The sequence below is a fragment of the Protopterus annectens genome, chromosome 3.part0 (assembly GCF_019279795.1).
Source record: "Protopterus annectens isolate FY-2018-M chromosome 3.part0, PAN1.0, whole genome shotgun sequence".
Classification (NCBI taxonomy): Eukaryota; Metazoa; Chordata; order Ceratodontiformes; family Protopteridae; genus Protopterus; species Protopterus annectens.
In genome coordinates, this window is record NC_056731.1 from 882,601,052 (window position 1) to 882,628,762 (window position 27,711).

The 27,711-nt window shown below is 39.9% G+C and overlaps 1 protein-coding gene across 1 annotated transcript in view; it reads right to left on the minus strand.

The window, feature by feature from the left end:
* ANKH (ANKH inorganic pyrophosphate transport regulator) overlaps positions 1 to 27,711 on the minus strand; it is a 1,474,332-nt gene that overhangs the window by 9,315 nt on the left and 1,437,306 nt on the right. The window lies entirely within an intron of this gene.

Here is a 27,711-nt window from a genome sequence, read left to right on the forward strand (position 1 = left end):
ATATGATCAACTTTCTCAGAGATGCAGCATCTTTGGTTTCGGTCCAACTGCTCTAGACAGGGGCAGCAGTTGCTGTTCTTGGCTCCAGGTTTTACTGTGTAAATCACTGCTCTCGGCACTGAACAGAGCATATATCTACTACTGTATGCTCAGATCTGTTTTAATCAGTTTGCCAAAGCGATGCTATGGCATGTTTCAGGGTAGCAATGAGTTTCTGATTCTGCTTTGCAAGTAACACAAGTCTCGTAGCTATCGCAGCATGCATTTACATACAATATTACATTCTAAGACATCAACAGCACAAAACAGTGAAATGCATTTCACACTGAGTATTTCTGGCTTGTTTGATGTTACTTCAGACTGTTTCACATTAGCGTAACTAAGCATGCCATAAAAACATAACTAGTGAAACAAACAGAATGCCCTGCAGATTGTCGAAAAGTGCAGCTAGCATCCTTGTGTAACTGCTCCATCTCCATTAACCTCTGAGACTCTCCATCAGTTATCCCTCTATATTCTGAGTCCATATGCACTTCGGCATCAATCACCCTCTGATCTAGTGCATTTCACAGTGTCACTACTTTTGTCATGAAAAAAAAACTTCCTTCTACTCCCTCTTAAATAACCCTCTAACAACATACTAACCTTGTTCTACCCCTCCCGGTCAATGCTTTCATAAGAAATAAAGTCCATGCAGTCTGTGCTAGATGTCAGAACAGCAGTGAGCCACACCAAATGGATGAGCCAGCACTGGGTGTTAATGTCAACTTCATCAGCACACGTATCATAGTCAGTCTTACTCTGGGTCACATGGTCTCTGTATCAAAAGTCAACCCTATATGGTGTCTTAAATCAAAACTGACTTCCCACTCTGCTAAATAAACAATAGTTGGGTGCACAAGACACAGGATAAAAAGTGCCCAATCATGCTAGGTGCACTGGTGCCAAGACTGGAAAAAAGACAGTGTAGAATCTTCAAAATATGGAAACATTCATACAATGGGGCCAGGCCAGACCCAGGGGGAGGATGCCCCCCCCTGGTGTAGAAGGATGAAGCAGTCCACAAAAATCACAAAAGCTGATAGGCCAAAGAAGAGCCATAAAGACGAAAGAGTGGACTATTGAGGATAAGAAAGAAATTATGTATTGTTACTATTATGCAAAAAGCCCAGAATTTTCAGATACAAGATATACAAAACAATTAAGAGAGAAATTAGAGGAAAAAAAATACTTCCGCAAGAAAAACTGTCGGAAGCTTCAAATGATAACTTGCATTCATTAATACAACACATTTGTGAAAAACAGTATATAGATCAAGAAACTTTGATCTGCTTAGAAAAAGAAGCATCTGAAGAAGTACAAAAATATAAACAACAAAACCTAAAAGTATTTGAGAAGTATAAAAAAGAAATATGGAGATGGGAAAGAGAGATTTGATATGGTGCAATATTTATGCAAAGTAGAAAGCCAAATTAATCAAGATAAAGAAGGCAGTCCCAAAGATATTTGAAGGGAAATATAGGCAAAGCCATACGGATATGAAAATTTTCACAATAAAAAAAAAATAATATCACGAAGATAGAACATAGAAAAGAAGATTAGTGAAGTAGAACTTAAAAAAATAGAAGTTAAAGTTAAAGCCTGCGAAGTGAAGGATTTGGTGTAGAAGGTCTAACACGGGTTACATCACAGTATGACAGAGTGAGTCCCCAAAGTAAGAAGAAACAGGAAGATCAGGAGACATCTGAAGAAGAAATATGGACATGGGAAAAAGAGATTTAATATGGTGTTATATTTATGCAAAGGAGAAAGCAAAGCTAACTAATACAAAAATAGCAGTACCAAAGACATTTGAAGAGAAATACAGGCAAAGGAATCATGACATGGAAAACTTTACCATATAAAAAATAAGTGGACAGAGGAAAAGCACAAAAGGAGATTAGTAACGGAGAAGTTAAAGAAATAGAAACTGAGGTTATGGAGTACCTGCAAAGTGAAGGATTCAGTGTAAAATATCGAATGCAGAAAGCACCACAACAGCATAGAGTAATGGATAGCCACATTAAAGGGAAACCAGTGGAACAGGAAGCAATTGATCAGGTCCCATATCACGATATTTTGGAGCCTTCCACAGGAAACCAGTGTAAATGTTCACTTGAAGCTAGACAGCAAAGAAAGGAACAGGAAACTGTGGAAACTCTGATGCAGTCAATGCTGAGAAGTGATAGGCCAGTGAGTTCCCATATGACAAAGCAACGGATGGCACAGGATGAAACTGAAGAGAAGGTGCCACAGGGAGATGCTACAGAACTTTCTACAGAATGCCTGTAGGAAATGGAAAAGAAGTTTGGAAGGAAATGAGCTAAGAGAAGAGTTGCTTGATTTAATAGACATGGATAGATACATTAAGATCAATGAGAGAAATAGACTGCAGAATGTTAGTAAAAGCCAAAAAGTCAGAAGTCTGATAAAACAAATGAATGCAGTAATTAGGACTGTCCATAGAGATCCATGTAATATAACAGAAGTAAACAGGATATATAACTGTGCAGCTAAATTAATAACTGATAAAGTTCTACCACAAGATCACAGGGTAGTGAAGGAAAGGAAGGGGAGAAATCGAACACCATCATGGAAGTATCGAATAGAGAAAACTATAAAGCAATTAAGACAAGAAGTGTCACTGTTGGAAGACTATAGAAGAGGGAATAGATCAACAAAAATACTAAGAAAGACAGATGTGATAAAAGCAATGCACAGTATTAGAACAGACCAGGATCTACCATGCACTATAGCAAATAAACTAAAACTTTCAGCACAGGAGGAAAAACTTAGAAGATACACAGATAAATATAAAGGAAAAGTACAAAATAAGCAATTTATTAATGATCCAAAAAAGTTTATTTACAGAGAACTGGTAAACAAGGTAAAAGAAATTGAAAGACCACCAAAAAAGAGGAAATAGATACATTTTGGAGAAGTAGCTATGAAGATCCTGTGGAACATAACAAAGATGCTAAATGGATAAAAGAAGTAAAAGAAAGAATAGGAAGTTTAAAGGTGCAGGATATGGAATGAGATGAAGTAACAGCCAGAGAGATTGAAACAAAGTTAAGAAAAAGCCTGTAATTGGAAACCCCCAGACCCAGATGCAGTAACTGACTTTTGGTTAAAAGTATAAAATCTTTGCATGAAGATTTAGCCGTGAGTAAGAACTACTTATATGCACACCCCAAACAGACACCAACCTGGCTAACAACAACCAAAACAATGCTCCTACTTACACTGAACTTGCAAGCTACTCTAAAAATTATAGACCAATAACTTGCCTTCTGACAACTTATAAACTACACACGGGAAATGATGCTGACAGAGTTTAGAAGAAAACTCAATTATGGCAGTTAGAACAAAAGGGCAATAAAAGAAAGTCATATGGAACAAAGGATCATTTGTTGTTAAATAAAGTCATACTGGAGAACTGTAAAAAGGGGAAGAATTTAAGTATGGCATGGAGTGACTAAAAAAAAAATTGGTATTCCACATTCACGAATAAAAGAGTGCTTAAAAATGTGTAAGATACATCCTACACTGATCGACTACATTACAGTGACCATGAAACAGTGGCAGACCACTCTGCAATTAAGCCATGGTAAAGGACAAATTATTATCCCAGGAATAAAAAATTAATAGGGGGATATTACAGGGTGACTCCCTGTCACCGTTGCTATTCTGCCTTGCCATTAACCTGTTTACTTAACAGCTTAGGCCATGGCTCCAATTTAGCTGCTACAAAACAACAAAGTGTAAAGACTTCTAATCTTCTCTTTGTCAATGATTTAAAAATGTATAGCTCATCATATGAGGAATTGAAAGCACTGCTGCAGGTTGTCAAAACTTTTTTAGATGATATAAGAATGTCATTTTGTCTTGATGAGTGTGCAAAAGCAATCTTTAAAGCAGGAAAACTGCACCACCAGGAAAACATCAGTTTGTGACAAGAACGTGATCTAAAAGAACTCCAGCAAGAGGGGGTGTTTTAATATTTGGGAAATGATGAAGGATCAACAATAAAACATGAACACATGCAAATATAACTTAGTAAGGAATACATTTAGAAGACTTAAATTTATTCTGAAAACAGCGTTGACATCTAGGAACAAAATCCAAGCTATAAATCAATTTGTCTTCCTGTCCTAACTTATTTTGGAGTGATTGACTGGCCTCAAAACGTGTTGAATAGATTAGACAGGAAAACAAGAAGGATGTTTCATGCTCACCAAATGATTTATAAAAATCAGTGTATACCAAGATTATGTATTTCCTGTTCCAAAGGAGGGATGAGCCTCCTTGAAATTGATTACATGTATAGATCTGCAATTGTGGGACTCCACACATCTGTTGACCTCACAAGACCTAAATGTAGTGAAAGTTTTGAAATATGAGAAGAATAAATCTAAAATTACTTCTCTGCTTAATTTAGCAGAAGCACATCGGCATCAAGCAGGAATGGAAATCAAACCAGAAGTAGAGAAAAATCAGGCAGCAAATGAATGTGCCAAAAAACAAAAGAAAGAATATAAGGTGACGGACCAGACAAGATGGCAAGAAATGTGGAAAAAGCATAAATGTAGTTACAAGTATAGAAAACGTCTGGAAGAACCTCATGTTGATCAGGAACGAACACAGGAATGGTTAAGGAGAGGCAAATTCAAACCAAGAGATGAAAGGTTAATATTGGCAGTCCAAAATAGTGGGCTACATACACGCTGGTTTACAAAGTCCATTGAACATGTGGGAGAAATAGACAAATGTAGGTTCTGTAAAACCAAACTGGAAACAGTCGCACACATTGTTGCTGTTTGTGACATACTACTGGCAAGAACTATATATTAAAAGGCATGATAATGTGGTAAGAATGTTGGCTGGGGATTGTGGAAACATTATGGTATTGAAGTGGCTGAAAAACACTGGAAACATGAGCCACAAAATATCATAGAAAATGAAGTTTATATCAAATGGGATCACCCATTACCAACAGTTCAAAAGATAGATGCTAGAAAACCAGATATAGTGGTCCAAAAAAAAGTATTCAAAATAGCATTGATCATCGAAATCACTACACCCAGTGACTACAGTAGTCTTGCTTACAGAGAGACGCAAAGTCATAAAATATCAGGATCTGCAGGCAGAGACGAGAGCAATGTGGAAGAAAGATGCCCAAACAGTTCCAATAGTAGTAGGAGCAACGGGTCTTATAAAAAAGAATCTACAATTGTATTTAGGTATGTCACCAATCCATGTAATCCCGTACGAATTCCAGGAGGAGTCATTACTGGGCACATTGTGAGTGCTGTGAAGAGCACTTTTGGCTGACATCAAAGATTGAAACAATACTAATTTCATGAACTTTAATCATACTCTGACTTAGGAATGAGGTCCATTCCCGTTATAGTATTAGAAACCCAAAATATTTGGAGAAATAAAAAAATAAACAAACAACTGAGTTCAAGAATAGGACATGCAGGTTATGAGAAACTAGTTAGTGTTACTCTGTTAAATGCATAACACACTGACTATATAAGTGACAATGAAATAACAGGGAACTTGGCTCAGCGTTTACTGTTAACAAAAAAAAAAAAAAAAAAAAAAAGATGGATTCCTGAGAGACTGGCTACTGTGACAAGCTAGAATTCTAGGAGCATATGGTCTGGCAAATCACACAGATAATTAATGCTATGAGCTGTTAACGAGTTGTTTTCCATAGTCCATGATTTGATTCTCTCAGTCTCCATTTTCCTACTGTGTGGCTGAACAAGTTACTTAACCAGGCAGTACTTCTGGGTCACCCCTGAAAAGACACATTTCTGTGTAGTGGGCTTAGTTGGATAACAAAAAAATAAAAGTACACCAACCAAGAGCATGAAGATTTATAACTGGCTGAAAATGTGTTTTCCCAAAGGAGGCTGTTGCAGCTGGTGGGGGTGGGGAGGTGCTTGTCTCGAAAGTTCAGCAACCTGAAATTGATTATAGCACTTTTGGAGCTGCAGGTAATAAAGTACACTGTGCAGGACGTGTGGAGGATATGCCCTACACAAAAAGGTAAGGGTCAAATCAGTGTCAACCTCATTTATTTCAAACATGGTATCAATGAAACAGATTTTGTGCTGCTTCATGGAGTTGTAATCTAACACACTTCTACAGAATGTGATTTCTGCACTGTTTTGCCAACTCAAGATTTAGGGCAACCTGACCAGAGTTAGTAATGTCCTACACTGACTAGTACGGTTTTATCACAACTCTTAATAAAGGGTAAGTAGTACCTGCTTTCCTCTACCACCACCTTCTAAATGTGAAGATATCTGAAAAACACAGGTTCATAGGTAGGTACTACGCTATTGGCCCTAGGGCCTATATATGCCTAGTCAAAAAGGTATTCTGGCTTTCGCCACCCAAGAAAATTATTTTCCTGTGCCCCTGTTGAGCAGAGTCACAGAAGTGATCTCCGGGGTGAATTTCCTATCTCCCATCCAATCATCAAGATTTTTCTTGAAGAGTGCTAATGAGGAGCTTTATTGGATATAGACAGGTAGTTTATTCCAGAGTATGAGAAGTCTCTGGGACAGGAATCTATCCCTTCAGCATGTTCTGTTTATTGTAGTGACAAGGTTATAGGTCCCTAGAGCATATAGCTCAGAGGAATTGGGATTTCTTTAAGTGGAGCATGCCCAACAGCTCTGGGTTTGACATAGCTTTGTATGTTAGGTAGAGATTGCCTCTGAGTATGCGATATGTGACGGAGTAAAGCTGGAGTTTTTTGAGTCTGTCTGCGAAGGGTATCTATTTGAGACCGGTAATCCACTTTGAGAGGTATTTCTGCAGCCTTTCCAGTTGTTGTAGATGTCTTGTGACGTACGTACCAAAAGGGGTGCTGTATTCCATAATGGGTCTAATGAGTGACGAGTAGAGGGGAACAATGACCTCTTTTTTCCTGGATGAGAAACCTTTTGTGATGAGGTGTGCCATGTAGAAGGATTTCCTGACTACTGTGGCAATGTGATTATCAAAGGAGAGACTACTGTCCCAAGGTCTCTTATCACACTTTCGATGTTAAGTAGACTACCGCCTATGTGATAGTTCATGGGTACAGAGTTTTTACCAAAAGGGATGACAATGCACTTTTTGGCACTGAGTTTGAGGCCATGGCTTTGACAACAGGCATCTGTCTCAGTGAGGCCCTTTTGTAGGATGTCCACATTGTTAGCAGTTTTGATTATGGCTCCTAGTTTGCAGTCATCTGCAAACTTTGTTAGCCAAAGACTTTCTGTGTTAGCCTGTATTTCACAGAAGTAGATACCAAACAGGAGAGGACCCAGGACTGAACCCTGTGGTACTCCACTTATCACTGGTCTGAAGTCGGGTTTGGAGTCTGCTATTTTCACAATGTGGGTTCTGTCAGTGAGCCAGTTGGCAACCCATCTTGTGACATAGGGATTTATACCTAGTTTAGTGAGTTTATCTATAATTCCAGAGTGGGGGATGGTGTTGAAAGCCTTGGCGAGATCTGGAATAGGCTGTGTGAACCACCTTACCCTCATCTATGGCTTTGGTGATTGCTTCAAAGAAGTCTATCAGGTTTAGGAGACATGATCTGCCGTTTACAAACACGAACTGGGTGGGGTACAGAGTTTGGAGATTACCAATGTCATTGTTTATAAGTTCCATGATGATACATTCCACAGCCTTGCAGACCAGGGTCATCAGGCTAATGGGGCAGTAGTTCCTGGGGTCTGTGGTGGCTCTCCCTTTGTGGAGTGGGATGACAGTCACTGTGTGCTATTCAGTGGGCACAAAGCCTGAAGTAAGACTATGATTGAACATGGTACTTAGGTGGGGTGCCAGCTCGTTGAACTGAAATAGATATGTGTGAAGAAGCCTAAAAACATGTAGCTGTATGGAGAAGAGGAAGTTCTTGCTGTTGTGGCAGGAACACTAATAAAAACATGTTAAACAGCCATAACTGAGGTGTAAGCATACCATGGTACAGCATGAGCTATGGGGACTAACACAGCAGAGGAATGAGTAAAGTCCTCTATACCAGGGATGGAATCAAGGAAAGAGAACAAATGAGCAATCAAGGAGGACAGGGGGCACCGTGGGCCACTAAGCAAACTCAAAATAACACCACTCTGCACCAGAGTTTATACAACCTTTTGCAACATGAGGAGGAAAAAGACAAAAGATCGGCAATGGTAGGATGGCAAAGATTAGGGATGTATTTGTGATGGCGACTTTAATGTACTAAATGACAGTCTGAACACCTTAACTGCAGCTATTTCAAAGAGCAGGGTAATTCTTATTCCGGGCAAATAGTATCAGAAAACACGTACAAAAACCTACTAAGAAATGAAGTATTTTTTGGAACTGGTGCTCTCAAAGCATTCCCTATGAATTACTGAAGTTTAACTCAACAATGACTCAACTTGCTAAGTTAAACTTGCTGGGATTCAACTTGATGAATAAAGTTAAAAACAAGTGTTTTCTGCAGGGGGCAACCTCCCAATATCCCCTCAACTTATATATACTAACTTCATTGTTGCACAAACATGAATAAGGAAAAAAATCTCCTAAAACAAATGAATCAACTGTTGGTACACACTTAGAAACCACAATGGCAGTAATTTCTTAAAGAAAACAGAGACTGGCATGTTCAGGGTTGGGGAGCAGAACTCAACAAATGGAGCCCTCCTGGATTTGGGGTCAACAAAGTGTAGAGAAGCCACTCTCAAATGGAAAGTGAATCTTAGATATGAAAATGGTCAGTCACTTTTGACTGAGAAATCATCAGCCACTGTGATATACCATTAACTTAAGGAAAAAGTCTGCCTACTAAAAATTACAGATTTTGGATTTCAAGAGAGCGGAAATGGAAAAAATGCTGCAGTGCCCAGAAACAACACAGAAAAAAGACAGCATAGTAGTGGGGTAGAAAAGTGAGTGGGGGGCACACAGAAAAGAGAAGTTAAAAAAACAATGGTTCCCAAATAAGGCAGTATCAAAGATTAGGAGGAAAAACAAAGCTTTTAAGGCAATAATCACTCACTGAAGGGAGAAGCCAGAGAATGGAGACAATTAAAACAAAAAGGATGAAGGCAGGCAATCAGAAAAGCAAGGCCTCAACTGAGGAAAGTCAGGCCAATATCAGTCAAATGGGGATATTAAAGCTCGCATGTATAGAAAGGGAAGTAAATACAGGGAAATAGAAGGATTGTAAATCTAAACACGATTGGGTTGTGCAGAAAAGTGCAGTGAAACAATAGGACTGCTGAAGGAATACTTCTGAGTAATCATAAAACAACAGAAAACAGCTAATAGATACAGTTTTACTACAGCAGCAGCTGATTTACCAGGGTACACTGTCTGAAAGGGTCTTGTGGCTGGGTTTATCCTTTCCATCAAATACCATTTAACAAACTTTTCCTGCATGTTGTAGTTCAACAGGGTGACCACATCGCTGTAACTCTTAAACCCCCAAGTTCATCCACAAACTCTAGCAAGCATCCTTCATGCAAGTCAACAAATAGGTCTATCTAACATTGGGCCCACCAGTTCACCCCCAACCACTAGTAAGCATTAAGTTCATAACTAATAACTAGGCTAGCTATCTCTGGGGACCATTTTAAGCCTAGCCAAATTCCCTACCAAAGGTGAGATTCGGACCCTGTACCTTGTGTTTTTAAAATAAATACCTTAATCATTATTTCAACCCCCTTCAAGCAAATCATAGGATCATTGGAGTTTACTAGGCTAATGGCCCTGGGGCCCTTGCAAGCCTAGCCAAGAGTTTATCCCCAAAAAGAAATCTCAGTCAGCACCTGTTGCCCCTGTCAGTGAGGGACACAGGAGGAACCCCTGGGACAAATGTGTGGTTTCCCATCCACTTATCAAGGTTTCGCTTGAAGAGGGACAGCAAGGTACTCTGACGTTTATGAGAAGTCTTTTCCAGAGACGGCAGCCTCTGGGAGACAAACCTGTCTCTCCAGCAGGTTTTGTTGGTCACATATTAAATTCAGGCCTTTTGAGACGGTAATGCAAGAGGAGTTAGGCTTACAGATATGGAGCATCTCTTGTAGGGCAGGGTCCAAGATTGCCTTGTAGGTGAGGCACAGATCACCTCACAGCAATCTGTACAATACTGAGTACAGTGATAGTGCTTTGAGCAAGTCCGCATAGGACAAGTGTTGGAGTCCATTGATTCACTTTGTGAGGTATTTCTGTGGCCTTTCCAGTTGGTGCAGATGTTTGGAGAGGTACATACCAAATGGGGCGTTATACTTAATTATTGGTCTAATGAGGGAGGAGTATAGAGAGGTAATAACCTTTTTTCTGGATGCAATCCTTTTACTTATGAGACAAACCAAGTAAAAGGCTTTTCTGACCATTGCCGCTACATGATAGTCGAAAGTGAGATTGTCATCAACCTGAGTAGCCTGGTCTCTCACCACAGGTTGTGTGTTTAGGGGGTTGCCATTGATGTGGTAATCAGTAAGGAACAGCTTTTTGCTGAATGGTATTATGATATTTTTTTTGCATTTAGCTCGAGGCCATAACTTTGGCCCCAGTCATTAGTTGCTGCGAGACCCTCTTGCAATATGCTAACATCATTTGGGGAGTTAATGACAGCATCCAACTTACAGTCGTCTGCAAACTTGGTCAGCCACAGGCCTTTTGTCTTTGCCTGAACCTCTGAGAAGTAGATGTCAAACAGTAGGGGTCCTAGGACAGATCCCTGGAGAACTCCACTAGTGACAAGTCTGCTATTGGAGGTGGAGGTGCCTATTTCAATAATAAAAAAATAACAATAAACATTTAACACCTATAGAGCCTATCCCTTCATGCAAGTCAAGAAACAACAATAACATTTCTCTGCAGATTCAACCCTGTTATACAATTTGTACATAGTTGGTTTAAATTTATTTAGTTTGAATTTTATTGTACATTTGTTAGACATCTACAATTTCTTAAATTCAGCAATGATACCAACTTATTACCACTCACTGTTAACATAGTGTGTTTTATACAATTTTGGCAAAGTTGTTTATGATAAAAATTTCAATAAAATATATTTTGGAAAAAATAAATGATTTGATACACTGCAAAGAAGCAGTATACAAGTATATAGTTGCTAACTTTTGGAGAGTTCCAGCAGCCCAGGCCTGCTGGAAAGCCTACCCACATAAAGAGGGATAGCAAGAGATGTATGCATGATCCACCAAGGAGGATCCCTAATAGATCAACTGGTATATTAAGAAAAAAAAGCGTTTGTTATATACGACATCAAGAATCATCTGTGATAAGTCTTGTTCCAATCTGTAAATCATCAGATGGACAGAGTGAAAGGACAGAAGTACAACCATGGTTCAGTGCTAAGTCCTGATATATAAAAGTAAGAAAGGAAGCCTGACTCCTGGAGTAGGGAGTCAATGCGCAAACATTTGGTGAGCATGAACAACGGAGACCATACATGGTAGTGCCACATGTCTGCAAGGGAGACATTCTTAAATATAGCTTTGGAAGCAGAAACTCTACTAGTGGAGTGCCCTTTTACCACACTATTTTCCAAATGATGGTTGGTTGGCTGATTGCAAAGGATGCTGCGGTTAGCATTCCAGTTGGAAATGGTTTCCCTAGCAACTACGAACTTTAATATCCCTAAAGTAAAGATGCCTTTTTAAGCTCATACACTTGCTTCAGGTAAAACCTGAACTGACAGTGCATATCCAGAGCATGAAGAGCTTTTTCCCCATGGTTTTTCCCCTGGCAGAGAAAACAAGGGAATGTATAAAACGAGTTTAAAACAACTTAGAAACCACTTTCAGCAGAAAATGTGAGTTAGTTTCAAAGCTTACCTGACCTTGTGAACGATAAGATATAACTTCCTACCCTTGACAACCAAAAATATTAATATCCAGTGAGCAGAGGCGATAGTCAAAGAGAACACCATTTCTAAGAGATGATCTTCGATTTTGCCAAGTCAGTACAGTTAAATGGCAAACAGACAACACTGCCATACGGAAAGTTCAGAACCTGCAGAAGGAAGTGTGTTCTTTAAAGGAAGAAAGAGATTCAGTGTAACCAAAAAAATGTTTAAGTCAACACTAGACAACAATTCTGCCATCCAAGGTCATAACGAGCAGAAATCACTGACAAATGCAACATTAAGTATAACAAACTGAGGCCCAGATCATAACAGCAGTCTGGGTTTGGCCTTGTTCACCTTCAGATTAACCTGTTAACAACTGAGAACTGTTTCCACTTGGAAGTGCAGGACTGCCAAGGGAAAGACTTAACAACAGATTCAAGAACCTTTCATACTGTGGATGGCAGATTTAGTGGGATGAGGGGGTTTATATCAGAAGCTAGGTTCTGATGTGCAACCACCTGTCACTCCAACCAAGGAAGCATCCAAGGCTATCTCAAACAGAGGCTTCTGTTGCACCAAGAGCTTTATAATTTTACATATATATATATATATATATATATATATATATACATACACACACACACACACACATATATTATATATATAGGTCTACTTCAAAAGAACGAAATCCCATATTACCAAAGATGAAATGAACAAGATGACATCTACAAAACATCAGTTTCATGAAAGACTGGAATGCCAAAGGATTTCACAGGGTAAGTATCTGATTGGCCACCATCTTACAATGAACCGCACCACCCTACCTCAAACCCACCCCCCCATCCCCAACTAAATATACCAACTCCGGAATCGCACTACAGTGGGGAAAAGGGCAATTTCCCCTTGTTGGCCACCTGGTGACTTACTCTGTGAAATCGTTCAGCATTCCATTCGTTCATGAAACTGAAGTTTCGGCGATGTCATCTCATTCATTTTGCCTTCGGTAATGCAGGATTTTGGCCTTTTCAGGTAGGTTTACATATTATTATTATTATTTATTTACATTTGTTGACCGGGAATGTCCGACTGGACGCAGGTCCATTTTCAGCAGAGGCCCGAGGAGAAAAGCTCCACAAATTAAAATATTACAGACATAGTTACAGATTAAGAATCCTAGCAATTAAAATATTACAAACATAGTTATAGATGAAGAATCCTAGCAATTAAAATATTACAAACATAGTTACAGATGAAGAAAATAGTACATTCAGTAGATAACTAGCATCTGTTCTATCCACGAAGTCATAGCAGATATTAACAACTGTTACAATAAGAAGTTACTGCCATATAATAAGTAGACAGGCATGGAAGTATCAGAGCTTGCTGTAATCAAAGGTAGTTTGTGGGGTATAAGAGAGGTAGAGGGTAGATGGAGTGGGAGAAGTTAGAGGGGAGAGTTACAAGGGCATAGCCAGCATGTTTTTAGGTGCGCTTTAAGTAAAGCTTTGAAGTGGGTGCATGATGGTAGAGAGGTTATTGTGGGGGGGAAGGTGTTCCATAATTTGGCTATAGCGCTGGAGAATAGTGCTTCTCCAGCAGTGTTATTGGCTCTACTAACTTGTGATTGATTTTTGTTGCTGGATCGTAGTGGTCTGGTGGTGAGATAGAGTTGGAGTAGATACTGGAGGGATGGACCTTTAGAGGATGGTTAACCAGTTTGTGGGCGAGTGTGAGTTGATACCATTGAAGGAGGTGAGGGAGTTCTAGCCAGCCTAGTTCAGTAAGTGAGAGACAGTGGTGACTGTGGTAGGATGCCCCGGTATATATTGGAGAGGCACAAAGTAGGGTGGAGATAAGGTGCGAATTTTATATATATATATATATATATATATATATATATATATATATGCTTTTTTTTTTATTTTTTGCTCCCCCGACTCTGCCTGCCAACTGGTAGCCCTTCAGCTTTGGGAAATGTTACATAGGCAGTCATCAGGGTTTACAATGAGGTCCATAACCTCACCTCCTGGTGGCTGAACTGAACCCACATCATTGTAGGGGGTTTCCTATACCCTACCCTTGCATGTGAGTGTACTTCCCTCTATCATCACTGACTTGGAAATCCTAGCCAGTGTTATTCAGTCCTACGGCTATTGTCTATTTGCGCAATTTGACTGATTGGAACCACCATTTCATTCCTGCCAGGATGGGTAAGCCTGTATAAGCCTCTTAGTCCCATCTTACCCTTTCCAGCTCTTCTAGCTACTAAAACTCTGGCTGAATATGAGTCATCTAGGCTGCAGTCATGGCTTCAGCCTTCAACACATACCTCTCAACCATTCTGAATTCCTTGGTATTTACCAGTTTTGAGGGCAAAATATTGGGATGCCACGAATTCCCAAGTGGCCCCCTTAATTTCCGAATTTTCCTGTCTTTTTTTTTTAATCACTTTAAATTTATGGCTGATGTCACCACCATCACCAGCCTACAGGGGCGTGCATGATGACATCAGCTACTGCCTGTTGGACTTGGAGGGAAACAGCAAAGGCGGCAGATGTGCGTAAGTTTTGCAGAGTCCGCATGTAAGCTTCTGAATTTTATCTGCTGGGCTGGCCAAGTTTTATCTGCTATTCTGCTGGATCATAATTGTTACCTGCAATGTGTGCATTATAACTTAAAACAAGTTTAAGTCCGCCATTTTGTTTGTGCATCTGCTGGCTGTTCATGTGCATCTGATTATTAGAATGGAATGCCGCTCAAATTATCTGCAAGCATTATCTGCTGGATCATAATTGTTGTGCATTCGTAAAGTCTGTACACTGCTCATTATAACTTAAGTCTGCCATTTTGTTGTGCATGCTGAGAATGCCACTCATTCCTGCAAACATTATAAGTCTGTTAACTTCCTTGGTAAGTCTGTGGCGGGCCAGGACACTTTTCAGCTTATTTGTTTGTTTGTTGCTCATTTTATAGGGGGGCTATTTCTACAGGCTGCTGTTTTTCTGTTACTTCTCAAAGTCCATTTGCTGTGCAGTTGTTTTATCTACAAGCATACTGGTGTCTACAAGGTGTGTGTGTGTGTGTGTGTGTGTGTGTGTGGTTACAGATAGTCAGGCTTAAACCCTGCATCTTAGCCCACAACAGATCTTTGGTCTGTTCCTCTTAAAATTTGTGATTTTCTAGCAAATTATTGAGAACTGAATTCACTAAATAATAATAGGAAGACTGAAACTTAAATGGCTATCTTTCAGGAAACACATGGTAACACAAAACATTTTATTCTAGCAACTTTTCTAAGCTTGTACAAGCAATGTTTAAAATGTGTCCCTGGTTTTAGGCCTTTGTCTCTCCCCACCCAATAAATGTTGGCTTTTTCCAGATTTCTTGTGCTGCATAGTTCCTCAAGGGGAGAGAAGTTTAGTGCTGTTTATGTGAAATCTGTTTGTGTTAGTAGCACAACAGGTAGAATGCTTCCTTTTGAGTCAAAAGGCTGTGGATTGTACTCCCACAGTATGTAGATGAATTGCTGATACTGTACTATATTGTACTTTTAAAGGGGGTGGATGCTGCAGTCCTCAGAATGTCCTCTTTGGCAGAGATACCCAGTAACTGTGAACCTGTTATCAGTTTGCCATCCATTCCCTATTGCAATATTGGTAGCTTATCATTTTTTGTAATGTAAAAGGCAATTTACCCCTCAAGGGCAACAGGCACTTTATTTGTAGATGAAACAATGAACTATAAAGTTGCTTGTTAGCAGCAACCTCTTCATTAGTTATTTATTTTATTTAACATTTGTTGACCAGGAAAGTCTGACTAGGACAGAGTCTATTTTCAGCAGAGGCCCGGGGAGAAACGCTCCAGATGCATGTCTTTAGAATGTGGGAGGAAACCAGAGTACCCAGAGGAAACCCATGCAAATGCAGGGAGAACATGCAAACTCCACACAGAAGGCACCCCAGCCATGAATCGAACCATAGAACCTCTTGCTGTGAGGCAACAATGTTTAGATGACTTTTACTTCTGCAGAGATTGTGCATATTTACTGATACTGGTGTATTGTCGAAGTTTGAGTCGACTTTTATGATGGAAATGTTCTGAATTGAGCAGTTTTGTCATTACTGGTTCATGCATTTTGTTTCATTGCTTACTGGAAGATGTTCAAAACAATAAATTTAAAACGTGCTCTAACAAGTGTACTGTATTATATAATTTAATGCAGTCAGGAAGGTGTATCAAAGAACACATGTATGTTTCGTGTGCAAGGGGCCTATTATTTGAAAACAGCCCAAAGGTAATCTTTATCCACCACTGGCCAGATGCGTTTTCTTTGAATGTGGATTTCAATGCTGTTTCAATGAATGTGAGTTTACTTTCAAGGGCAGAGAAGTTTTAATGCTAAGTCTATTTTCATTGTGAGACTGTACTGCTTTGTTTTGTCAACAAATGTTAAATAAAATACAAAAAAAATACTGCTTTGTTTAGCAGATGTCTGTTAGTGTTTGTGCTATAAAATGTAAAATAAAATCCAAATAATCATTGTAGAAGTAAAGCAGTATAGAGATTACAGTGTTTATGATAAAGGGGGTGAAATAGCCAAGTAATAGGACATGGGAATGGCTGCAGGGGGACTCTGGGGCCACATTTTGGTTGTCTGTTCTTCAGTTTGCATTTGAAAGTTGGCATCTCACAATTCCATTGAAGTGGGTGGGGATACATAATTGTTGTGCTTCTTTCGGCTTTTCCTGTTTAGGGGTCGCCACAGCGGAACTCCGGTCCGCTAATGATTGGCAGTAGATTTTTATGGTGCCGAGGTGCCAGCCAGATGCCCAACCTTCAATGAAGGCATGCCCATTCACGCATGTCTTTCGAATGCCACTTGACCGTGGGGAGGACATGCAGACTCCACATAGAAGGCGCTCCAGCCGAGAATCGAATGGGAAAACCTCTTGCTGTGAGGCGACAACGCTACCACTGCACCACCGTGGTGCATGCAAATTTTATGTTAATCAGTATACAGATTTGTACCTATTTTTCATGGGCCTTTGTCCAGACTTTTGATTTTTCCAGGTTGAGATGTATGCTTCAACACCACAGTCTTTGCCATGGGGAGTGAAAGGAATTAATGATGGTGTTTCTTCTCTAGACTGTCCTGTACTGCAAGATGGAGGATACATCTACCACCATCTTCCTCTTGTCCTGTTGCATAAAGCAGAAGTAAAATGACCTCCTGATGGCAAACAGACCAAACTCTGGAGTGGACTACTTCTTAAAGACTTGGACTAGATGTGGCCTTCTAAACTAAAGCATCAGGTAGGACTGCAGGAGAAATGCACAGAGCCTACTGGCATTTTCTCTTGCCTTAGGATGTGAACTGCAGAGATAGCAATGACCACCATCTCCATGGCCCAATACCAAAGAAGTATCACAACTCTGCACGGAGTCATGACCTTTTGCCATTTCATTTGTTTAGATACCAAATGACACACTAATTGACTAATCAAATGAGGAATGTTCAGGGAAGCAGCTCTGTCTCGATGGCTTTCGGGGCCAAGAAGATTGCCCATATCTTCAATTTGATGACGTAAATCCACCCGTCAGGATTTTGTACTATGTGAGAGGGGAAGTGAGCTCCCCATTCCATTTATGAAGTGGCTATCATTAGTATTTGCACAGGCTTTAGCTACAGTAATGGAAGGCCCACAAAAAGATTGTTAAGAACTGTCACTCCAAGGCCAAGAGAAAGGAGTCTGACACCAGGATAAGATCCACTAGAGCACAGAGACTCTCCAACCAATGACGTCTCACAATCCACTGCTGCATCATCTATCTGTAATTTAGTTATGTTTGGCTCGTAAGTTATTACATTCTCTTCTTCCACCTCTTTACTTCTTTATATTTGGCAATCAGCTTGCGACACCCCCCTCACAAACTTCAAGCCTCTATGGACAGATTAGTGCCTATCCCAATTGGTAATGCAGTTTTGATATTACCTTAGTCATGTAACCTTTGCAACATATTTCCATATTTTTCCTGTCTAGAAAACATTTTTTCTTTGCAGCCTTCCGTGATGTAAGAATGCACTTGCATGGTATGTTCATATTAAGATGCATGTAATTTTTAAGCTAGTATTCCCGGGGACTGGGACTCTTGTGAGGGCACAGAGTTTCACTGATGGGGGGGGTGAGCCCCTCCAACTTATGAAGATTGGTGGGGAGGAGGGGAAGGAATACTTCTGCTTCACAAGAGAAGAAAGTCAGAGATTGCAAACTAATGATTTGACACTCTGACCTCCACTGCAGGGGATAACTGCAGGAAAAAAATATTTTATTTTATTTTACATTTGTTAACCGGGATAGTCCGACTGGATACATATCCATTTTCAGCGGAGGCCTGGGGAGAAAAGCTCCAACATTAAACATTACATTGAAATTGATCATGAACATTAAAACAATTATAGTCAGCCATATCTCAAACTTATATGGTTACAGACAATCAGCTAGAAGGAGCTAAGTATTTCTTACAATACTGTTTCGTGTACTATAGTATGGTAGGGGTTAGTCTGGATTGTGACAGGGGCATAGCCAGTGTGTCATGAAGTACTGTTTGAGATTTTTCTTGAACTGGTTTAATGATGGTTCTAGAGTTAGGTCAGCTGGAAGCGAGCTCTAAACTTTGCCAAAAGAGTCAGAAAACAAGGAGTCACCAGCTGAGTTGTTAGTTTTGAGTGTTTGAATTAGCAGTTTGTTGGAAGATCGAAGTGGCCTCGTGTTGCTGTGGGGATAAATCATGTTTTTTAAGTGCAGGGGTATTATCTGGTTGGTTGAGAATTTTGTGGGCTACTACAAGTTGATTGTACTGAAGTAAGCTAGGCAATTTATATTGTATCCCATATATATTTGAAATCCACCAGGACACAGGCCCCATTGCAACATAGATTTACAATTATTCTTGACTTGGAAGTCAGATTATTAGATCATAAAGGGGCTTGCAGACATAGCCTGACATTTGGTATCATACCATACAAAAGATTCATGAAATGTCATGAAAGGTTTGGGTCAGGCCACAGGGAGCAGTGTGGGTTGAACACCAGCTTCAGCAGGACAAAGAGAACACAGTAAATGCAGTCCACACAGATGCAGGAATGAAGGACAGTGGGATACAATGACATATAACACCTTTAAAATTAATACTGCAGCAGGTATGGGTGAAAAAGTTTGCTTTTTAAAGTAACACAAAGTTACACAACAGGTGTGACAAACAAGGTGATAGAAGTGTAAATGACTTGAAATATGGCACCATAAGCATACCTTTCAACCTCTCCGCTTTATATGGAGTGCTTCAATTGCAAAGCATTATTGAAGCTGTTTCACTGTTCTATTTCAGGCAAGGACTGCACCACTTTCTGCTACTCATTGGTTGACCTGCAGCACTGAAATGAACCAATGAGAAAATGGCTTCTTGAACCACACTGTCATCAGTCTAACAGTCTAGTTACTGCTCTACGTAATGTTTGCACTTCTGCCTGTCACTAGTAAAAGAAAGTGAACAGTCAAAGTTGAATTTCTGGCAGAGTGGGATATGGACTTTTAACCAGTGATTTATGCACCAGGGTTAGAGGAGATCCACAATGTTGGGAATTCCATTAATTATGCAGACACTTGTGATGAAAGGGGTAGGTGAAAATGGGGAAACTGATACCAGAACTATGATATGTTGGATGGTTTAAGGGGGGCCTTTTACATGTATTGGTGCTGTCAGTTGATGAAGGGAACGCACCTTACTTTTTGGGGCTTTCTGTTGCTGTTGAACTAATTTTATATCCATTTAGATTCCAGGTTCTGTTTAGGAATTTGGCAGAGTTTTGTTCAAATCCACATAAGTGGGACAGAAAAAGTATTGATGGTTGTCAAACTATTAATCTACTGTTTACTTTGCATCTTGTCTTCACTCATGTATTATTTTATTATTTTTTTTAAGAATTTAGTTTTATAAGCACATACTCAACTGTACTGTTTCATAGGTTTATAGGGTCATAGGTATGTACTAGGCTAATGACAGCTAGGACCGTTAAAGCCTAGCCATGTATTCCAAATCACTGACAAGTTCTGGTAGCCTTGGTAGTGTAAGAAGGAGCTTGGGAGTTACATTTAAAAGCAAGGGCCAGAGAAATTAACCATTTACAGGCTGTCTGTGTCCATTACAGACACAGGTGTCAAACCAGAGATGAACTTCATGCTCCCTATCCAGATGTCCAAGTTATACTTGAATTGGGTTAGGGAGGAACTCTGCTTCACGTGGATGGGTAGTCTTTCCCTGAGAAGGGATAGTCTCTGGGATACATACCTGTCTCTACAGCAGGTCCTATTTATCTTTATATTACAGGCAAGGTTTAAATCTTTAGAATTTTTGCAGATAAACAAAAATTCCATCAAAGTGGCGGTCCAAAGATGCCCTGCATGCCAGGCATAGATCTCCCCTCAACAGCCTGTAAGAGACTGAATGTAGGGATAGGCCTTTGAAGCAGTCTGCACTGTACATGTTATTTACATCCTATATTTGTTAGTGAGGAACCTTTGTGGATAGTGGACATTCCAGTTGTTTGATGTGCCTGGTTAGGTACATACCAAATGGGACACTGCACTCAATGGTAGGGCTGATGAGTGCTGAATATGGTGGAACAATGAACTCCTTGGACCTAGATGCCATACCCTTGTTTATAAGCCACACAACATAGAATGATTTCCTCACTACCACTGACATGTGATGGTCAAAGGCTACATTACTATCTACATGTAACCCCAGATCCCTAACTACTGAATCATCTCTTAGGGGTGCACTGTCAATATGGTAGTTAGCAGGGGGTGACTGAATTCCTAAAGGATATGTATTTCTTGGCATTTAATTTTAGTCCAAGGCTCTGACATCAGTTATTTGTCTATGACAGCTCTTCTTGGAGAACATTGGTGTTGGTGTGGTAATCCATAATTACTCTTAATTTGCAATTGTCTGCAAATATGGTCAGCTAAAGGCCCTGATTTCAGAGAAGTAGATGTCAAAAAGAAGCAGTTGCAGGACTGATCTTTGAGGGACTCTGCTGATGGCTGACCTCTTTGTAAAGGTGAGTTCACCAATTCTAACTTCCTGTGTCCTGTCTGTGAGCCAGCTGACTGTTCACTGAGTGACAAAATGGTTTACACTTAACCTCTAGAATTTGTCAACAATGTCTGAGTAGGATATTGTGCCAAATGCTTTGGCCTAGTGAAGGCAGGCAGTGTGAACCATTTTGCTACAACCAATACTTTGGTGATCTTCTCAAAGAAGTCCACAAGGTTGAGTAGGCATAACCTGCCCTTGACAAAATCAAACTGGGCTACGTCTCGTGTCTGGAGATTTCCTATGTCATTACTGATCATTTCTATTATAATTCTTTCCATGGATTTGCATATGAGACTAGTGAGACTTATGGGTCTGTTGTTTCCAGGTTTTGTAGACGGCCCACCTTTCTGCTGAGGGGTGATAATTGCTATTCTCTATACGTGAGGCATGTAACCTATTTGGAGACTTTGGTTAAATAGTGATTCCAGATGGCCTGATAAGTCATGTTTCATGCCATTTAGAATGCAGCCAGGGACACTGTTGGGACCCATCGATACAGCTTTCTTGGCCTTAGATACAGAATTGAGGAATTGTTCCCTAGTGATAGTTGGGGGAGTTATATTTGATGGTACTTCTTAAGCGGTAGGCTGGGAGGCAGAGACTGGGGTAACTTTAGAGCTGAATTTGTCTGCCTTTAGGTTTACTAGATCTTCTGGTTCATTGTAGGTGGTTCCATTAAAAATGAGCTCTACACACAATTGTGCAACTATGTATTGCCTTTGAGGTTGCAGACGTAGCTAGCAAATGCATTGTGAATATCCTTGGCCCGGGTGGCCATATTTACTTCAAATTTGGCTTTGGTAGACTTTATTCATCCTCTGAGTTGTTTAGTTTAATGAAAGTGCTTTTATTTTGCTGGGTGCTACACCTAATTTTTGCCATGATTTTCTACCCTCTGTTATACAGCCTATTGATGATGCGACTCCACAAGGGTGGCTTGCTTTTTGAGTCAGCTTTGTACTTATTCTTGGTGGGTACTGCTGCTATTAACATGCTTATATAGGGTTTCGGTGAACATTTCCCATAGGCAGCATTGTTCTCGGTTTGTAGGGGGCATGAAATTTTGCCAGGTTCACACTTAATAGTACAAATTTAGCCTTAGAGTAGTTCCTGAGCACTCCAAGGTTAGTTGGGGTTCAGGGTTTTATTTTTACTTCAAATTAGACCATTTTGCATTCTGACCTTCTCAGAGAGGACATTACATCAGGGGGTGTACAGTGCTCTCCCATTTTAGTGAGAACCCGATCTAGTATGTTTGCACCCCTGGTCCGCAAACTGACAGTCTGTGTTTACCAAGTGCAGGAATCTCTGTGCCTGCATGTTTGGTGTCATATATGATTCCCAGTTAATAGTGGGGTAATTAAAGCCACCCATGAATATGGTATTGTGCTGGATGGTGAGCGACTCCAGTAGGCTTAAATAGATGTTATATATTTCCTTGGTCAAAAATGGGGATCTACAGCTTGCAAGTAAGTGTTATGGGATTTTTGCCTACGGTGATTTGAATGTGGAGGAGCTCAAGTGCATCGTTCTGTCTGACCAACGTTATGGTATATTTATTTTTTATATAAATCAATATATCTCTTCCTTTAGACCCTGCCATGTAGAAACTGGTCTAAATATGTGGAAGGGATTATGGCCTTGCACTGCCAGGGTGTCCACCGCAGCTTTAAACTACATCTGAGTGACTGCACAGACATCAGCATTCTCTAAGGTGAGGAGAGCCTGTAGGACGTGGAGCTTCTTGTTGAGACTCCTAGCACTGAACAGTAATACCCTAAGATTTTCTTGGTTTATATTGGCTATGTTGGAGGGACTGTCAGGTTGGCACTGCCTAAAAGGCACTATGGGGGAGGACAAGGTTTAAGCTAATATTCAAAAGCCTAGAATGGAGAGGAGCAGACCATCTCTGGTAAAGCACTGTGGTCTGCTGACCATTTTTTGAAATTTTGCTAGGTTATCGCTGCTTTCTTCTACTTTGTATGCTGTGTTGTATTTTCATTGCACTTTGTTTTAATTGCATTCTGTTTTCTAATGAATATTTAAACTAGGAAGGAAACCAAAGCTGTGTTTCTTGTGAGTCCTTCAGAAACTAGATTTCCCCGTCCTCTCACCCAGGAATTGCATTATGTCTAACATTCATGTATTGTTGTCTTTCTGGGGTGTGAAGTTCCATGTCACTACTGGTTCCTTCAACATGCTAAATTACACACGCCTTCCTATAAGAAATACCCACTTATATGAAAATGAAAATAACTGCATGTATCAGTGATATTATTTGCCATGGCTATCATTAGTATTAATGTTATCACTACATCTGTTACTGTTGTTGATGCCATTGAGCATCACATGCAGAGGGCCTTTGTTAATGTGTCTTGCTTGCATTTATCCATTCTGCCTTCATATATGGCTGTGTATTAATCTCGCTATTTCCTGGAATATCATGTAATGGCATGTAGAAAAATACTGAAAATAGACAGCACAAAGCCATGCCATTTAAAAGATGTGTTCTGGCTTCAACAAAAGGCATGCAAATTAACATTTGTTTTCCTAGTAAAGCGGCCTCTGAAATGTTCTGAACCAGACATGCCACATGAGTTTGAAACATGGGACCACATCTGCTAAAAATTTGCCCAACAACGAAAGTGAGTATTGATTTTGAGTATTGATGTCTTCCTCACAGTCTGGATATGTTTCTAATGAAAGAGACAATGTACTGTCATAAGATCAACAGTGAAGGCAAAGGCTCGACTTCATCGACTGCAGAGACAGGACAGAGAAATTCCAAAACCCTATCTTGTTCTGGAAAGATATATACTGCAGTGGAACTGAACTCAAGTCAGTCATTCGGGGTCATTTTGGGTTCAGTTATTTTTGGGTTTAGCCAAATGTCAGTCAAACCAGAGACTTCGATTTTTCAGATATTCATCTTTGTGCTCCAGTCATACTAGCAAGGTTGTTTGTTGCCAGCTATCACGCAGACAGACAAAGAAAGGGCCCTGCTGATGGAATGATATAGCTTTATATACTCTATACCCTGTACTCTGTACTTTATACTCTGGAAAGGAACCAAGGACTGTGATATGCATCTTGCCAATTCTCAGACTGCCTAATGCAAAATCGTAGATCCAGTCTCAATAAGGAAAAGTGGAGTGTGCCAGACAGGAGCATATAAACAAAACTCCTTGCAACTGAAATGGACTTCAGCATAAAGAGAAGCCAGCATCAAGTGCAAGGAATCATCAGTTTTGTGGCTCTCCCAAAGACAGAGTGGATAGAGAATGCAGAATTTTTCACAGTATCCATCGAGGACCAAAACACTTTGGATTCTTAAATTTTACTTGATCACTTTGTAGATTGTATGCATTAGCACACTGCCAGGAACAAGTATAAGTGATTTGATGTTTTCTGACTTAAATGCTGTACAGCAAGTTCATTTTTATGAACTGATGCCAACTTGAAATTAATTAATAATTTATTTTCTTACAAAATTTAATAGGTGCATGCTACCTCTTTTAATTTTGGCTTAACTGTAACCTAGAACAATAGGCTTTGGAATGGAAGACAAATAAGTGTTGAACCAGCTTATTCTCACCTACAAACAAAGACATTGGCTATAATACAAACCATTATATTCCAGCCTAACTGTTCTGACACTCTAGTGTGATATACAAGTCATCTATACAACCTCTCCCTATAGAGTGAAATTCCACAGCGCCACCTAGTTGGTAAGTGTAGCCACTGTGGTATTCAGACACAAGCTCCCACTGCATTTCAGCTGCTACAGGATGCCCACTGGAATCTTGGTGGATGATGCACATATAGAATCCACACGACATGTCCAAACTATAACATAGCCCATGTGTACATTAGGAACATTGCGGAGCACATGTTCAGCCTGGTTTCACTGCCTGTATTGTCTTGAGGGCGCATGACAGTATGCCCTGTGACAATGTGCAAGATATTTGCAACATGGCACATGCCAGATAATATTATTTTATGTTATTTTACTTTGCATATGATTACCAGGGTGGTACACTCAACACACATGACCATTTGCAGGTACTGCCCAGGTGAAATAATTCGCAAAGAAGGAAATAAAAAATAACAGTAAACTGTATATATCAAAAATAAAATATAAAGTAACAATACAAAACAAAAACTTATAGTAGTAGTTAAAAGATGCAGAAACAACAGTTAGAGAAATGCAGATATTACAATTCACATGATTATATTTCAGGTTTACACTGCGGTGGTGGTGCTGCGGTAGCGTTGTCGCCTCACAGTTAGACACTGCCCGTTCGATTCTCAGTTAGAGCGTCTTCTGTGTGGCGACATGCGTGAACGGGTGTTCCTTCATTGAAGGTTGTGCGTTAGGCCTGGCAAGCCAGCACGTAAAACTCTACTGCCAATCATTAGCGGACCGGAGTTCCGCTGTGGTGACCCCTAACCGGGAAAAGCCGAAAGACACAAACATATTTCAGGTTTACATCATGGTGAAAATGCTGTGTAGTAATTACTGTCAGGGAGGGGATGGGGTAGTTAGGAGATGTTGGTAGCCGAAGAGAGTAAGGCTATAGGTTAAGTGACCCTCAGGTGATGTGGCCTGCTGTATGGCAAGTACAGCAAACACACAGTACACTTTGATTTGGTGTGGAAGAATTTTTCAAGTTCAGCTCTGAAGGTGGAGAAGGGGGATTAAACTTCTTTAGGTGGATTTGGAGGGATTTCCACATTTTAGGAGTAAGGATGGCAAAAGAGTGACTGGTGTAATGTAACCTGGTTTTCGGGACTGGAGTAGGGGGGTGTTTGGGAGAAACATCTGAGGTTTGTAGAGTGTGCATCTAATATAAAGTTTGGCAGCTAGCAGTAGGAGTGAGTTAGGCTGCAAATGTTTGAAGGTGAGCGAGCCTAGTAGCAGGTCTACTCACATTTGGGAATTAAAAACCCAGGGGTAAATACACATCTAGAGGGAAGTACTAGCCACGACAGGAGGGAAAAACATGGGGTATTTTTATCACATAATCTCACATTAAGCAAGCAATGTGGGGCAGCAGGTATGGTTGATGGAATACTATGAGTACAAGGGAAAACATGACTATTAGAAAATAAGATACAGGTGATGGCAAAAATACACACCAACAAAATGAACAGGAGCACTGTAAGGCAAAGAGCTGCGGTACAGAAATGTTTTCACAAACCTCACAAGACCACTGCATAGAAACATTGTCTACAATTTCCCCTGCATGAATTCATGCACAAAATATCACCTTGAACACATTCCTTTCATTTATCTCTTACAAGTACACAAGCGACAGGGCTTTCAGTTTTTGTACCAGGGCTTTTGGAACATCCTCCTTGCTTACGTTAAGATACTTTTTTTTCATATGCTGACTAAAATTAACTTGTCCTGACAGTATCTTGGCTGAATTAACTACTGTATAATTTGAAGATTTAGTGTGTGCTGAAAGGATGTTTACACATCATATTGAATCTGTTCTTAATAAGTAATTGTCTATATATATATCAATGTAAAGACGCATACCGAGTCTATTTTCTGTTAGTTTTAATGTATTTTCCCTCTTTATTCTGGGTCTTCCCTATGAAAGGGGAATGACTCAGTGGAATTAACCTTGCAAACTACTCACAATAAACAGACAGTCACTCTGGAGTGCTATTTTACTTACACATTGGTTAAATGGGAAAACGTACTGGTCTGCAGATACTTTTAAGGCATGGCCTGGGCTATAAGGCTAATGTAAGACTGCGCTTTACAAAAGATGAAAAATAAAAACAGCAAAAAATATATATATTGCAGTAAATGCACAAAACTGTATATATGAAGCAGTAATTACCACAGGCTGAAATAGAAAAAAATATATAGAACAACATTTTAAAGAACTGAATGCTTGATATTCTAGGGACCAGAAGTGAAAAACAATTTGTGGAAGTAAAAAGGAGCACAGCAGTTAGGTGACAAGCTATTGACTTTATTGCACATTTGTTGATAATTTATGCAAAAGGCAGTTTGTGATGCAGAGATGGGTAAGAAAAAAGGAACATGGCAGTTAGGAAGCACAGGACTGACATTATGAAATATTTTTAATAAATAGAAAGCAATACAGCACAACTCAGAAGAAATGTGAGTTGGAACTGTAGTACTGGAATAAAACAGGATGAGATTATGGATCAAAAACAACACAGAATAGTGAAGTAAAACAGAAAAGGTTTATGGGTGCTTAGTATACAGCAGGGTTATATGTACTTAGAGTTTAACATCTGTAACATTAGCGTTTAATATATGTAATATATTTTTGCCCCTCAGGCAAGCTGATCATTAAACTCCTTCCATATGCTCATCTATTCATTCCCTGTATCAACAAACTTGATGGTGGGACACGAGATGAAGCATACATGGGGTTGTTATCCATGCAGCCATGAAGAGTGGATAACTTTTTTTCCCCAAGGCCTACTTGTTGGTCTCCACAACAGCCTAAAGCCAGCAAACTTCTACAGTGCTGCTATTATGGTATATGTATGCTCCCATGTGCTGGATGAAATACAGCTAAAGTGTGTCAGGCAGCCTCACTATTCCATGGATAGCTAGAAATATAGACCTGTTAGCTAGGTAA